The sequence below is a fragment of the Miscanthus floridulus genome, chromosome 3 (genome assembly GCF_019320115.1).
Source record: "Miscanthus floridulus cultivar M001 chromosome 3, ASM1932011v1, whole genome shotgun sequence".
NCBI lineage: Eukaryota > Viridiplantae > Streptophyta > Magnoliopsida > Poales > Poaceae > Miscanthus > Miscanthus floridulus.
In genome coordinates, this window is record NC_089582.1 from 48,344,378 (window position 1) to 48,360,202 (window position 15,825).

General features: G+C 43.9%; 1 protein-coding gene across 1 annotated transcript in view; it reads left to right on the top strand.

Moving 5' to 3' along the window:
• LOC136543694 (putative disease resistance RPP13-like protein 1) overlaps positions 1 to 15,825 on the top strand; it is a 35,540-nt gene that overhangs the window by 18,011 nt on the left and 1,704 nt on the right. The gene's annotated exons all lie outside the window — the stretch shown is intronic.

Below are 15,825 nucleotides of genomic sequence, written 5' to 3' on the forward strand. Positions count from 1 at the left end.
AGTCCTCGTTGGAGCCCCTTGCAAGGAATCCCTCGCAAGGGCCAAGCTCCCGGTCGGGTTACTCCGTGGATAGCCTCGGGCCTTCCCCACGTGCAAGTGGGTCTCCGACGTGCCTTCTAGCAAGCCTCTCCCGAATGCTCCCCGCCGTCTTCACTATCAAGCTTCCGGCCAAAACGCCGCGGGCCTTGTTCCCACCGGTACACGGTGGCGGCCACACCACAAACACGGTTGGTGTGATCTCGCAAGACTTCAAGCCCCTCCGATGTACAACAATGGTGCTCGCAAGCACCAAGTGGTAAGAGGTATGCAAACCTCACTAAACACTAGGCCTAAACCTAGAGCAAGCGCATAGGCGGTGGTCTAATCAACCTAAGCACTTCGCAAAGCACCTATGCTAATCACCTGATGAATCACTAAGCACTATGCAAGTGGAGATCACTAAAATGGTGTATCAACACCCTTGGTATGTTTCCTCAGCTCCACACTTCTCAAATGGCCGGTTGGGGGTTATATTTATAAGCCCCACTGAGAAAGTAGCCGTTGGGGTCGAACTCCCGCGAAACTGCTACTGACCGGACGCTGAATCGTCCTGACCAAACGTGTCCGGTCGTCCCGACCGTTGAGCCGGCAATATACTGATTGGACACTGGCCAGCGTTCGTTCGCAGATTTGCCGCTCTAGAACCTCTCTGTACTCGATCGAACGCTAGTTTCCTGCGTCCGGTCGGTTTCGCCGCCCGCGTCCGATCGTCCCGACTACAGAGCCACCGGTCTAGTGTCCGGTCGTCTCGACTGCAGAGCCACCGGTCCAGCGTCCGGTTGTCCCAACTGCTGAGCCACCGGTCCAGCGTCTGGTCGTCCCGACTGCCGAGCCACCAGCGTCCGGTCCAGCGTCCGGTCGCCTCTGCGAGCTTGTTTCTTCGTGATCTTGCGTACGGCTTGGTTCCAATCTTCATGCTTGGACTTTGCTTGATCTCTTGGGTCTTCTCTTGTGCTCCTAAGGTCTACTTGAGGTGTTGATCATCGGATCATCACGTCGCCTTCGTCCAAGTTACGTCTTGCACTCTATTGAACTACAAAACAAACACTTGCAAATTCATTAGTCCAATTTGGTTGTGTTGGTCATCAAACACCAAAATCCAAAGTAAATGGGCCTAGGGTCCATTTTCCTTACAATCTCCTCATTTTTGGTGATTGATGCCAACACGACCAAAGCAAGCAAATAATAAGAATTTGGAAGTTAAAAAACTACCTACTTGCTAGGATGCAATGCAAAGGGCAAGGTTATATGATACTAATTGACATATACCAATTAAAACTTTACTTAAAAGCTTGTCTTGCCCTTGCAAACATCCCCATATGGCATTATGGATTTCTACAAATTTTACCATTACTTAGACTAATCCATAATCCAATTTCCTCCCTTTTCTCGAACCATTACCACTTGTAGACTACAAGTGGTAATGGTCCGAGAAAAGGGAAGTTTTAATTGGTATCTGTCAATTAGTATCATATAACCTTGCCCTTTGCATTGCATCCTAGCAAGTAGGTAGTTTTTTAACTTCCAAATTCTAATTATTTGCTTGCTTTGGTCGTGTTGGCATCAATCACCAAAAAGGGAGAGATTGTAAGGAAAATGGACCCTAGGCCCATTTACTTTGGATTTTGGTGTTTGATGACCAACACAACCAAATTGGACTAATGAATTTGCTAGTGATTGTTTTGTAGTCCAATAGGGTGCAAGACGTGACTTAGACGAAGGCGACGTGATGATCCGATGATCAACACCTCAAGCAAAGACCTTAGGAGCACAAGAGAAGACCCAAAAGATCAAGCAAAGTCCAAGCATGAAGATTGGAACCAAGCCGTATGCAAGATTGCGAAGAAATGAGCTCACAGAGGCAACCGGACGCTGGTGGCTTGGTAGTCGGGATGACCGGACGCTGGACCGGTGGCTCGGCAGTCGGGACAACCGGACGCTAGACCGGTGGCTCTACAGTCGGGACGATCGGACGCTGGCCAGCGTCCGGTCGCAGATTTGCCGCTCTAGAACCTCTCTGTACTCGATCAGACGCTGCTTTCCTGCGTCCGGTCGGTTTCGCCGCCCACGTCCGGTCGTCCCGACTGTAGAGCCACCGGTCTAGCGTCCAGTCATCCCGACTGCAGAGCCACCGGTCCAGCGTCCGGTTGTCCCGACTGTAGAGCCACCGGTCCAGCGTCCGGTCGTCCCGACTGCCGAGCCACCAGCGTCCGATCGCCTCTGCGAGCTCGTTTCTTCGTGATCTTACGTACGGCTTGGTTCCAATCTTTATTCTTGGACTTTTCTAGATCTCTTGGGTCTTCTCTTGTGCTCCTAAGGTCTTGCTTGAGGTGTTGATCATCGAATCATCACGTCGCCTTTGTCCAAGTTACGTCTTGCACCCTATTGAACTACAAAACAAACACTTGCAAATTCATTAGTCCAATTTGGTTGTGTTAGTCATCAAACACCAAAATCCAAAGTAAATGGGCCTAAGGTCCATTTTCCTTACAATCTCCCCCTTTTTAGTGATTGATGCCAACACGACCAAAGCAAGCAAATAATAAGAATTTGGAAGTTAAGGAATTACCTACTTGCTAGGATGCAATGCAAAGGGCAAGGTTATATGATACTAATTGACAGATACCGATTAAAACTTTACTTAAAAGCTTGTCTTGCCCTTGCAAATGTCCCCATGTGGCATTATGGATTCCTACAAATTTTACCATTACTTAGACTAATCCATAATCCACTTTCCTCCCTTTTCTCGGACCATTACCACTTGTAGACATCAACTTGATGCTTGCCTTTGGTCCTTGAAATTCTTCCCCTTTGGCATCAAACACCGAAAAGGAAGACATTAGTAGCACAAGGGAGGGTCAAGTTTCGTGATCCTTTGTGTATAGAGTGAAATGGATCACAAAATTTGACTCTCACATTATATAGACTAAGCTCCCCCTAAATATATGCATACATATGGTAGAAAGCAAAGCATATGCATAATTAGCAATTTATTGTACAAGAGAGTTTAATCTATATAATGCATGGAGAAAGCATATAAATATGAAATGAAATCAACATGATGATGCCAATTGAAGAATGATGCTTAACTCCGGGGACTCCAATTTCCTTACAATGAGGCTACTACACATGTGATAGGTTTGAAAAAATTGATACCATTTGAACAAGTGTTAGTCTCAAAGCATCCAACTTGTAGATTAGGCTCCCCCTAAATTTGTGCACACAAGTGTTGAATACTTGTAAAATTTGTGCACATTGATTTAAGTATCAAAATACCACTTGAAAGATGACTTCTCATGAAAGTGAGAATCATTTTCAAAAATGATATTCGGGAGAGATTATCTACAATTTAGACTTTGGCACATATTAGATGAATAATTGTAAAACAAGCTATGTGCCGTGCTTCTAAACAATTTTAAACCATGTAGGTTTGCTCTAAGGGTTGATAATGAAACCGAGCAAGCCTATCATATGATATACCTATTGAATGCATGACAAAAGATTTAAGCATGTAAATGCAAGCATAGGCATAAAAGATAACTAGATGCTTTAAGAGTATATCAATTATAAAACAATGCCAATTGAAATGAATACTAAATGAAAGTAATGACATCTAGTTACCTAACATGGGAAGGGGAATTTGGGTCTATAGTATTCACTAACCTACTTGGCAATGACTTTGTCCATCATGATGCACCCCATGAAATGCACCCAAACTTTGCCAAGTCTTCAAATTCCCCGAAGTCCGACGGACTTCTCATTTCCCTTTCAGAATCCAAACCTTCTTGGTGCTCTTCATGTTTGAAATGGTTTCCTTTGGCACCCAAAAACGTTTGCCCCCATTGTTGGCTTGCTTGTTCACCTTGATGGCCACCACCTTGTCATTTTTCTTCTTCTTCAAGAGATAAGGTGTGGAGGCCTTCTTGTCCACCTTGTAGGTGTAGGTGTTGGAGAGCTTGCTTATTTGCTTTTTCTCTTCCTTCTTTGCTCCTCCCCCATTCTTCACCTTGCACTCATAGGACTTGTGACCTTTCTTGTGTCACACGTAACAAACCATGGTTTGTCCTTCATCAAGCTTCTTCACTCCCTTGACGGTGTTATCTTGATGAAGTTGGGTTTGCTTCATCTTGCCTTTCACTTGAGTCAAGTCTTTGGTGAGGCGAGCTACTTCTTGCTTGAGTTGCTCATTCTTCTTTGCAACCTCTTATGTGCATGTATCTACAACAACTTTCTCAACACAAACTTGGTTGCACAAAGGTGAGTTTAAACATAAATCATTGCAAGAAGTAGAGGCATCCTTTTTAGACATGTTAAAGATAGAACTTTTCTTTTTAGATGCCTTGGTGGGGGTTATGCTAACGGCTTCAAGATTAGCAACTTTATTAGTTAGCTCATCACAATGTTTGCACATGGTTTCCATTTTAGCAAGCAAACTATTATATGCTTCTTGTGAGCTAGCTAACTTTTCTTTTAATTTTTCATTTTTCTTTACAAGTTGCTCATCATTGATTATGCATGCATTTGTTGTTGCACTAGCCCGAAGTTTCTCAATTTTGGTAGATAGTTCAACATTGAGATTAGCAAAGTTCTCATATTGTTCAAGCAAGGTTTTGTATGCTTTTTGTGAACTATCTAGCTTTTCTTTGAAACTTTTGAGCTTCTTTTGTTGACTAATGCAAGCTTTAGCATAATTAAGATTTTCTTGCACAAGTTCATGATAAGAAGGCATATCATCATCACTATCACTCTCACTAGAGGAAGAGCTTTCGTTACCTCGTGCCATAAGGCACACACGAGAAGAGCTTGATGATGAATGCTTGCGGCCTCGCCTCTTGTGATGGGGTTCTTCTTCACTTGAAGAATCATCCCATGATCTTATTGATGTGAGGGCTTGGTTCTTGCATGCCTTCTTCTTTGTCTTGGGTGTGGGCTTGTTTGGACAAATTTCCACAAAGTGCCCCAATTCACCGCATCCATAGCATCCTCTCTTTCTTTGCTCATTTCTTTGATTTGTGAAAATGAAATCTTGAATTTGGATGGGCACACCCTTGACATTGAGCCTTTGGATCATCTTCTCCACCTTGTTGATCACTTTGATTGATTCTTCATCAAGATCGGAGGTGGAGGAGGAAGATTGATCATCACTTGAATCTTCATCATCGTCCTCATCTTCTTCTTCATCTTCACTTTAGAAACTTGAGCTTGAGCTTGTCTCAACTTACTTGCCCTTCATCTTCTTTTTCTCACTACAAGCGAGAGCTTTGCCTTTGCTTGATGAAGAAGCTTCTTCTTGACCCATCTTACGTGACATTTCAAATGCCACTAACTTGCCAATGACTATGCCCGGGGTCATGTTGCTCAAGTCCTCCATGTTGTGAAGGATGGTGATGATGCTTGCATATTTCTTTTGTGGTAGCACGGAGATGATCTTCCTCATGATGTCCGTATCATCTAGCTTTAATAATCCTATAGAATGGAGCTCATTGATAATTAGATTCAAATGAGAATACATATCACGAACAAGCTCATCATCATTCATAGTAAAGGAATCATAGTTTTGCTTTGCTAGACAATGTTTTTGCTCACGGACATTGCTTGTGCCGTCATGGAGCTCTTGGAGTTTTAACCAAATTTCATGTGCCATATTTAAAGTGAATACTTGGTTAAAAACATCCATACTAAGTGGTTCAAACAAGCAATTTTTAGCTCTAGCATTGAAGTGCATTTCTTTTTCATCACTCTTTGTGGGTTTTTCGGGATTCTTGATGGGTTTCATCCCATTACGAGTGACTCTCCATACACCCAAATCAACTGCCTCAAGGTGGCAAGCCATTCTAGCTTTATAGTATGGGAAGTTAGTGCCGTCAAAGTGTGGAGACCTAGCGGTATCCATCCCAACCACTCTAAATAGTGTTGGCTCAATGGCGGTTAAGCCAAAAGTCCAAATTGAGCCAACCGGCTCTGTTACTAATTGAAGGGACCATGACGCCTAAGAGGGGGGGAGGGGTTAATTAGGCAACTTAAAAATTCTAACTCTAAACTATGGCCTCTTTTTCTAACCCTAGCAAAACCTATGCAATAGATAAACTATCTAGATGTGCAACTATGGTTTTGCTAGTGTGTTGCTATCTCTACCGTAAACATAGTAAAGTAATCAATGTAAATGCGGAAGCTAAAGAGCAAGGTAGAGATATGCAAACTCTCGTCGATGACTCCGGTATTTTTACCGAGGTATCGAGAAGGGCGCAAGCTTCCCCCTAGTCCTCGTTGGAGCCCCTCGCAAGGAATCCCTCGCAAGGACCAAGCTCCCGGTCGGGTAACTCCGTGGATAGTCTCGGGCCTTCCCCATGCGCAAGTGGGTCTCCGACGTGCCTTCTGGGAAGCCTCTCCCGGATGCTCCCCACCGTCTTCACTATCAAGCTTCTGGCCGAAATGCCACGGGCCTTGTTCCCTCCGGTACACGGTGGTGGCCACACCACAAACGTGGTTGGTGTGATCTCGCAAGACTTCAAGCCCCTCTGATGTACAACAATGGTGCTCGCAAGCACCGAGTGGTAAGAGGTATGCAAACCTCACTAAACACTAGGCCTAAACCTAGAGCAAGCGCATAAGCGGTGGTCTAATCAACCTAAGCACTTCGCAAAGCACCTATGCTAATCACCTGATGAATCACTAAGCACTATGCAAGTGGAGATCACTAAAATGGTGTATCAACACCCTTGGTATGTTTTCTCAGCTCCACACTTCTCAAATGGCCGGTTGGGGGTTGTATTTATAAGCCCCACTGAGAAAGTAGCCGTTGGGGTCGAACTCCCACGAAACTGCTACTGACCGGACGCTGAATCGTCCTGACCGGACGCATTCGGTCGTCCCGACCATTGAGCCAACAATATACTGATCGGACGCTGGCCAGCATCCAGTTGCCTGCCATCGGACGCGTCCGGTCGCAGATTTGCCGCTCTGGAACCTCTCTGTACTCGATCGGACGCTGCTTTCCTGCGTTCGGTCGGTTTCGCTGCCCGCGTCCGGTCGTCCCGACTGTAGAGCCACCGGTCCAGCGTCCGGTCGTCCCGACTACAGAGCCACTGGTCCAGCGTCCGTTTATCCCGACTGCCAAGCCACCGGTCCAGCGTCCGGTCATCCGGACTGTCGAGCCACCAGCGTCCAGTCGCCTCTACGAGCTCGTTTCTTCGCGATCTTGCGTACGGCTTGGTTCCAATCTTCATGCTTGGACTTTGCTTGATCTCTTGGGTCTTCTCTTGTGCTCCTAAGGTCTTGCTTGAGGTGTTGATCATCGGATCATCACGTCGCCTTCGTCCAAGTTACGTCTTGCACCCTATTGAACTACAAAACAAACACTTGCAAATTCATTAGTCCAATTTGGTTGTGTTGGTCATCAAACACCAAAATCCAAAGTAAATGGGCCTAGGGTCCATTTTCCTTACAAGGCGACGTGATGATTCGATAATCGACACCACAAGCAAGACCCTAGAAGCACAAGAGACCGAAGATATCAAGCAAAGTCCAAGCACGAAGATAGGAACCAAGACAGACGTAAGATCACGAAGAAACGAGCTCACAGAGGTGATCGGACATAGGAAGGTGATCGACCGGACGCTCCGATCAGTGACTCGGCTACAGCAGGCGTCAGCAGCAGCGACCGAACGCTGAACAGTAAAGTGACTGGACACACCGATGGTACTGTTCATCATTACCGGCATCACATCTAGTACTGACCGGACGCTAACGGCAAATCAACCGGACGTAGGACTGTAGCGTTCGATCAAGTATAGAAAGGTTCCAAAGTGGCAAAATTGCGATCGGACGCGTCCGGTGGCATGTGACCGGACGCTAGCAGCGTCTAATCAGTTGATCGTGGCTCTAACGGTCAGGGCGACCGTACGCGTCCGATCAGGACGACCTGAGCGTCCGGTCAGTAGCAGAAAAGCAGGATTCCGTCCCCAACGGCTACTTTATCAGTGGGGCTTATAAATAGACCCCCCAACCAGCCATTTGACAGGTGTGGAGCTGAGGAAATATACCAAGGGTGTTGATACACCATTTTAGTGATCTCCACTTGGATAGTGCTTAGTGATTCATTAGTTGATTAGCGTAGGTGCTTTGCGAAGTGCTTAGGTTGATTATACCACCGCTTATGCGCTTGCTCTAGGTTTAGGCCTAGTGTTTAGTGAGGTTTGCATACCTCTTACCACTCGGTGCTTGCGCGCACCATTATTGTACATCGGAGGGGTTTATAGTCTTATGAGATCACACCAATCGCATTTGTAGTGTGGCCACCACAGTGTACCGGAGGGAACAAGGCCCGCGGTGTTTTGGCCAGAAACTTGATAGTGAAGACGGCAGAGAGCATCCGACAGAGGCTTGCTGGAAGGCACGTCGGAGACTCACTTGCGCGTGGGGAAGGCCCGAGGTTATCTACGGAGTTACCCGATCGGGAGCTTGGCCCTTACGAGGGATTCCTTGCGAGTGGCTCCAACGAGGACTAGGGGGAAGCTTACGCGCTTCTTGATACCTCAGTAAAAATAGCAGAGTCGTCGACGGGAGTTTATATATCTCTACCTTACTCTTTAGCTTCCGCATTTACATTATTTGTATTATTCCTTTTTGCGGTATAGATAGCAACACTCTAACAAAACCGTAGTTGCACATTTAGATAGTTTATCTTTTGCTTAGATTTTGCTAAGGTTAGAAAAAGATGTCATAGTTTAGAAGTTGAATTTTAAGTTGCCTAATTCACCATTTCTCTTAGGCGTCACGACCTCCTTCATTTGGTATCCGAGAAAGGTTGGCTCAATTTGGACCTTTGGCTTAACCGTTGTTGAGCTGACGCTATTTAGAGTTGTTGGGATAGATACCTCTAGGCCTTCGCCTTTTGACGGCACTAACTTCCCCTATTATAAAGCTAGAATGGCTTGCCACCTTGAGGCGGTTGATTTGGGTGTTTGGAGAGTCCCTCATGACGGGATAAAACCCATTAAAAATCCCGATAAACCCACGAAGAGTGAAGAAAAGGAAATTCATTTCAATGCTAGAGCTAAAAATTGCTTGTTTGAATCATTTAGCATGGATGTGTTTAACCAAGTGTTCACTTTAAATACGGCACATGAAATTTGGTTAAAACTTCAAGAGCTCCATGACGACACATCAAATGTCCATGAGCAAAAATATTGTCTAACTAAATAAAATTATGATTCCTTTACAATGAATGATGATGAGCTTGTTACTAATATGTATTCTCATTTGAATCTAATTATCAATGAGCTCCATTCAATAGGATTAACAAAGCTAGATGATGCAGACATCATGAGGAAGATCATCTCTATGCTACCACAAAAGAAATATGCAAGTATCATCACCATCCTTCACAACATGGAGGACTTGAGCACCATGACCCCGACTATAGTCATTGGCAAGATAGTGGCATTTGAAATGTCACACAAGATGGGTCAAGAAGAAGCCTCTTCATCAAGCAAAGGCAGAGCTCTCACATGTAGCGAGAAAAAAATGAAGGGCAAGCAAGTTGAGACAAGCTCAAGCTCAAACTCCTCAAGTGAAGAAGAAGAAGATGAGGACGACGACGATGATGATGATCAATCTTCCTCCTCCACCTCCGACCTTAATGAAGAATCAATCAAACTCATCAACAAGATGGAGAAGATGATCCAAAGGCTCAATGTCTAGGGTGTGCCCATCCAAATTCAAGATATCATCTTCACCAATCAAAGAAATGAGCAAAAAAAGAGAGGATGCTATGGATGCGACGAGTTAGGGCATTTTGTGGAAGTTTGTCCAAACAAGCCCACACCCAAGACAAAGAACAAGGCATGCAAGAACCAAGCCTTCACATCAATAAGGTCATGGGATGATTCTTCAAGTGAAGAAGAACATCATCACAAGAGACAAGGCCACAAGCACTCATCATCAAGCTCCTCTCGTATGTGCCTTATGGCACGAGGTAACGAAAGCTCATCCTCTAGTGAGAGTGAGAGTGATGATGAAATGCCTTCTTATGATGAAATTATGCAATAAAATCTTAATTATGATAAAGTATGCACTAGTCAACAAAAGAAGCTAAAAAAATAAAAAGAAAAGCTGGATAGTTCACAAGAAGCATATAAAACTTTGCTTGAACAATATGAGACATTTGTTAATCTCAATATTGAACTATCCACTAAAATTGAGCAACTTGAGGCTAGTGCAACAACAAATACATGCACAATCAATGATAAGCAACTTGTAAAAAAATGAAAAATTAAAAGAAAAGTTTGCTAGTTCACAAGATGCTTATAAAAGTTTGCTTGCTAAAATAGAAACCATGTGCAAACATTGTGATAAGATAACTAATAAAGTTGTTAATCTTGAAGCCATTGGTACAACCCCCACCAGGACATCTAAAAAGAAAAGTTCTATATTTAACATGTCTAAAAAGGATGCCTCAACTTCTTGCAATGATTTATGTTTAGACTCACCTTTGTGCAACCAAGTTTGTGTTGAGAAAGTTGTTGTAGATACATGCATACAAGAGGTTGCAATGGAGAATGAGCAACTCAAGCAAGAAGTGGCTCGCCTCACCAAGGACTTGACTCAAGAGAAAGGCAAGACAAAAACAAGCCCAACTTCATCAAGATAACACTGTCAAGGAAGTGAAGAAGCTTGATGAATGACAAACCGTGGTTTGCTATGTATGCCACAAGGAAGGTCACAACTCTTATGAGTGCAAGGTGAAGAATGGGGGAGGAGCAAAGAAGAAAGAGAAAAAGCAAACAAGCAAGCTCTCCAACACCTACACCAACAAGGTGGACAAGAAGGCATGCACATCATACTTGTTAAAGAAGAAGAAAAATGACAAGGTGGTGGCCATCAAGGTGAACAAGAAAGCCAACAATGGGGTAAAACGCTTTTGGGTGCCAAAGGAGATCATTTCCAACATGAAGAGCACCAAGAATGTTTGGATCCCGAAAGGGAAGTGAGAAGTCCAATGGACTTCGAGAATTTGAAGACTTGTCAAAGTATGGATGCATTTCATGTGGTGCATCATTTTGGACAAAGTCATTGCCAAGTGGGTTAGTGAATACTATGATCCCAAATTCCCCTTCCCATATTAGGTAACTACATGTATTTTCTTTCAATTTGTATTTCCTACAAGTGGTATTACTTACAATTGGTATCTTTTAGCATCTAGTTGCTTTTCATGCCTAGGTTTGCATTTGCATGCTTATATCTTTTGTCATGCATATACTAGGTAAATCTTATGGTAGGCTTGCTCAGTTTCACTTCTAACCCTTGGAGCAAACCTACATGGTTTAAATTGTTTAGGAGCACGACACATAGCTGGTTTTATAATTATTCATCTAATATGTGCCAAAGTCCAAATTGTAGATAATTTCTCCCGAATATCACATTCAAAAAAGATTTTCCCATTCATGTGATGTCATCTTTAAAGTGGTATTGTTGATTCTAAAATCAATGTGGATGTCTCCTACAAGTATTCCATACTTGTGTGTATAAATTTAGAGGAGGTTACTCTACAAGTTGGATGCTTTGAGACTAACACCTTTTCAAGCTTATCATGTGTGTAGTAGTCTCATTGCAAAGAAAATAAAGTCCCCAGAGTTAAGCATCATACTTCAAATATCCACCACCTATTGCAAGTGGTATAAATCAAATTGGTTTCCACATGTGGTATTTCTAAACCGATATCATCATGTTGATTTTACTTTGGTATTTATATGCTTTCTCCATGCATTATATAGATTAAACTCCATTGAGCATTAATTTGCCAATTATGCATAAACTACATTCTCCATCATATGTATGCATATATTTAGAAGGAGCTTAGTCTATGTAATGTGAGAGTCAAATTTTGTGACCTATTCCACTCCACATACAAAGGATCACAAAGTTTGACCCTCCCTTGTGCTACTAATGTCTTTCTTTTCGGTGTTTGATTCCAAAGGGGGATAATTTATAGGACCAAAAGCAAGCCTGATCATAATAATTTACAAGTAGTAATGGTCCGAGAAAGGGACGATAGTGGATTATGGAGTTACGGGGAGGCTTAAATCCATAATGCCACATGGGGACATTTGCAAGGGTAAGATAAGTTTCCAAAGATGTCAACATGTGGTAAAGGCTTAAATCCATAATGCCACATGGGGACATTTGCAAGGGCAAGATAAGTTTCCAAAGATATCAACATGTGGTATCTTTTAGCATTATATAACCTTGCCCTTTGCATTGCATCCTAGCAAGTAAATAGTTTTTAAATTCCAAAATTTTTATTATTTGCTTGCTTTGGTCGTGTTGTCATCAATCACCAAAAATGGGGAGATTATAAAGAAAATGGACCCTTGGCCAATTTACTTTGGATTTTGGTGTTTGATGACCAACACAACCGAATTGGACTAATGAATTTGCATGTAATTGTTTTGTTGTTCAATAGGGTGCAAGACGTGACTTGGACGAAGACGACATGATGATCCCACGATCAATACCATAAGCAAGACCTTAGAAGCACAAGAGAAGACCTAAAATATCAAGCAAAGTCCAAGCACGAAGATAGAAACCAAGCTAGATGCAAGATCGCGAAGAAACGAGCTCAGTAGAGGTGACCGGACGTGGCCCTATAAGTACCGGACGTGTCCGATCAGTTGCTCGGCAGCAGCAGGCGTCAGCAGCAGTGACCGGACGCTGAGCGAAGCAGTGACCGAACGCATAGATGACACTATTCTTCATCATGGCAATGCTTTTAGCGTGACCGGACGCAACTGCACTGGATGACCAGACGCACGAAGTGCAGCGTCTGATCGAGTCCAGAGAGGTTCCAGAGCGGCGCTAGTGCGACCGGACGCGTCCGATCGAGTGAGACCGAACTCAGCCTAGAGTCCGATCAATGCGCGCGCTCCAACGGTTGGGACGACTGGACGTGTCCGATCCGGACGACCATAGCGTCCGGTCAGTAGCAGAAAGCTGGGTTTTGCCCCCAACGGCTACTTTCTCTATGAGGCTTATAAATAAAACCCCCAACCGGCCATTTGAGATTAGTGGAGCTGAGAAAACTTACCAAGGGTGTTGATACACCATTTTAGTGATCCTCACTTGCATAGTGTTTAGTGATTCATTAGGTGATTAGCGTAGGTGCTTTGCGAAGTGCTTAGGTTGATTAGACCACCGCTTATGTGCTTGCTCTAGGTTTAGGCCTAGTGTTTAGTGAGGTTTGCACACCTCTTATCACCCGGTGCTTGCGTGCACCATTATTGTACATCAGAGGAGCTTGTAGTCTTACGAGATCACACCAACCTCATTTGTGGTGTTGCCGCCACCGTGTACCGAAGAGAACAAGGCCCACGGTGGTTCGATCGGAAGCTTGATAGTGAAGACGGTGGGGAGAGGTCCGAGAGAGGCTTGTCGGAAGGCACACTGGAGACCCACTTGTGCGTGGGGAAGGCCCAGGGCTATCCACGGAGTTACCCGACTAGGAGCTTGGCCTTTGCGAGTGATTCCTTGCAAGGGGCTCCAACGAGGACTAGGGGGAAGCTTACGCGCTTCTCAATACCTCGGTAAAAATACCAGAGTCGTCGACGAGAGTTTGCATATCTCTACCTTACTCTTTAGCTTTCGCATTTACATTGCAATCTTAGTTTGTGCTTTACTTTCCTAGCTTAGTGATAGGCTAGTTGATAGGTTTGGAACCTAGTTTGCATAACTCCTTTTTGCGATACAGATAGCAACACACCTAGCAAAACCATAGTTGCACATTTAGATAGTTTATCTTTTGCATAGGTTTTGACTAGGTGAAATTAGAGGCCATAGTTTAGAGTAGATTTTTAAGTTGCCTAATTCACCCCCTCTTAGGCGTCACGGTCCCTTACAGGCACTACTTGACCTTCCAAACTAATATCTCCCTCCTCCCGAGTAGTAGTGCCGAAGTCACATCTGATATACTCAGTTTTAGTTCTACTAAGTCTAAAACCTTTAGACTCCAAAGTCTCCCGCCATAACTCCAGTTTCTGATTCACTCATGTCCAACTTTCATCAACTACCACTACATCGTCCGTGAAAAGTATATACCAAGGGATGTCCCCTTGTATGTCCCTTGTGACCTCATCCATCACTAAGGCAACATAGATAAGGGCTCAAAGCTGACCTTTGATGTAGTCCTATCCTAATCGGGAAGTCATCCGTGTCATCATCACTTGTTCAAACACTAGTCACAACATTGTTGTACATATCCTTAATGAGCCCGACGTACTTCGTTGGGACTTTATGTTTGTCCAAAGCCCAGCACATAACATTCATTGGTATTTTATCATAAGCCTTCTCCAAGTCAATAAAAACTATGTGTATGTCCCTTCTTCTTCTCCATATACTGCTCCATAACTTGTCTTATTAAGAAAATGGCTTCCATGGTTGACCTTCCGGGCATAAAACCAAACTGGTTCATAGAGACCCGCGTTATTGCTCTCAAGCGATGATCGATAACTCTCTCCCATAGCTTCATAGTATGGCTCATCAACTTAATTCCCCGGTAATTAGTACAACTTTGAATATCCCCTTTATTCTTGTAGATCGGTACCAATATACTTCTCCACTCGTCAGGCATCTTGTTCGATCGAAAAATATGGTTGAACAGCTTGGTTAGCCATACTATAGCTATGTCCTCAAGGCATCTCCACACCTCGATTGGGATCCATCCGGTCCCATCGCCTTACCTTCTTTCATCCTTTTCAACGCCTCTCTGACATCAGATTCTTGAATTCTCTGCACAAAGCGCCTATTGGTGTCATCAAAAGAGTCATCCAACTGAAAGGTTGTATCCATATTCTCACCATTGAACATTTTGTCAAAATACTCTTGCCATCGATGTCGGATCTCATCCTCCTTCACCAAGAGATGCCCCCTTTCATCCTTAATGCATTTAACTTGGTTGAAGTCCCTTGTCTTTCTCTCATGAACCCGAGCCATCCTATAAATGTCCTTCTCTCCTTCCTTCGTACTCAAATGTTGGTAAAGATCCTCATACGCTCTACCCTTTGCCACACTTACAGCTCGCTTTGCAGTCTTCTTTGCCACCTTATACTTCTCTATGTTGTCCACACTCCTGTCATGGTACAAGCGTCTATAGCATTCTTTCTTCTCCTTAATAGCCTTTTGGACTTCCTCATTCCACCACCACGTATCTTTAGCCTCGCCTCCACTTCATTTGGTTACTCCACACACCTCTGAGGCCACCTTCCGAATGTTGGTTGCCATCTTCTCCCACATGTTATTTATGTCATCTTCTTCCTTCCAAGAGCTCTCTTTGATAACCCTTTCCCTGAATACCTCTGGCATCTCCCCTTTTAGTTTCCACCACTTTATTCTTTCAATCTTAGCTTGTTTATCCCTACGGGCACGCACCTGAAAATGAAAGTCTGCCACCAAAAGCTTATGTTGAGAAACAACACACTCCCCTGGTATCACCTTGCAACCTAAGCATGCTCGTTTGTCATTTCTTCTTGCGAGGACAAAGTCAATCTAGCTAGAGTGTTGTCTGCTACTGAAGGTCACTAGATGAGATTCTCTCTTTCTAAAAAAAGTGTTGGCTATCATCAGGTCAAATGCTATCGCGAAGTCCAGAACTTCCTCCCTCTCCTGATTCCTACTACCATACCAAAAACCTCCATGAACTGCCTTGAAACCTGCGCTTGTAGTACCTACATGCCCATTAAGATCTCCTCCTATAAAAAGCTTCTCACTACCAGGTACAGCTCTAATCAGGCCATC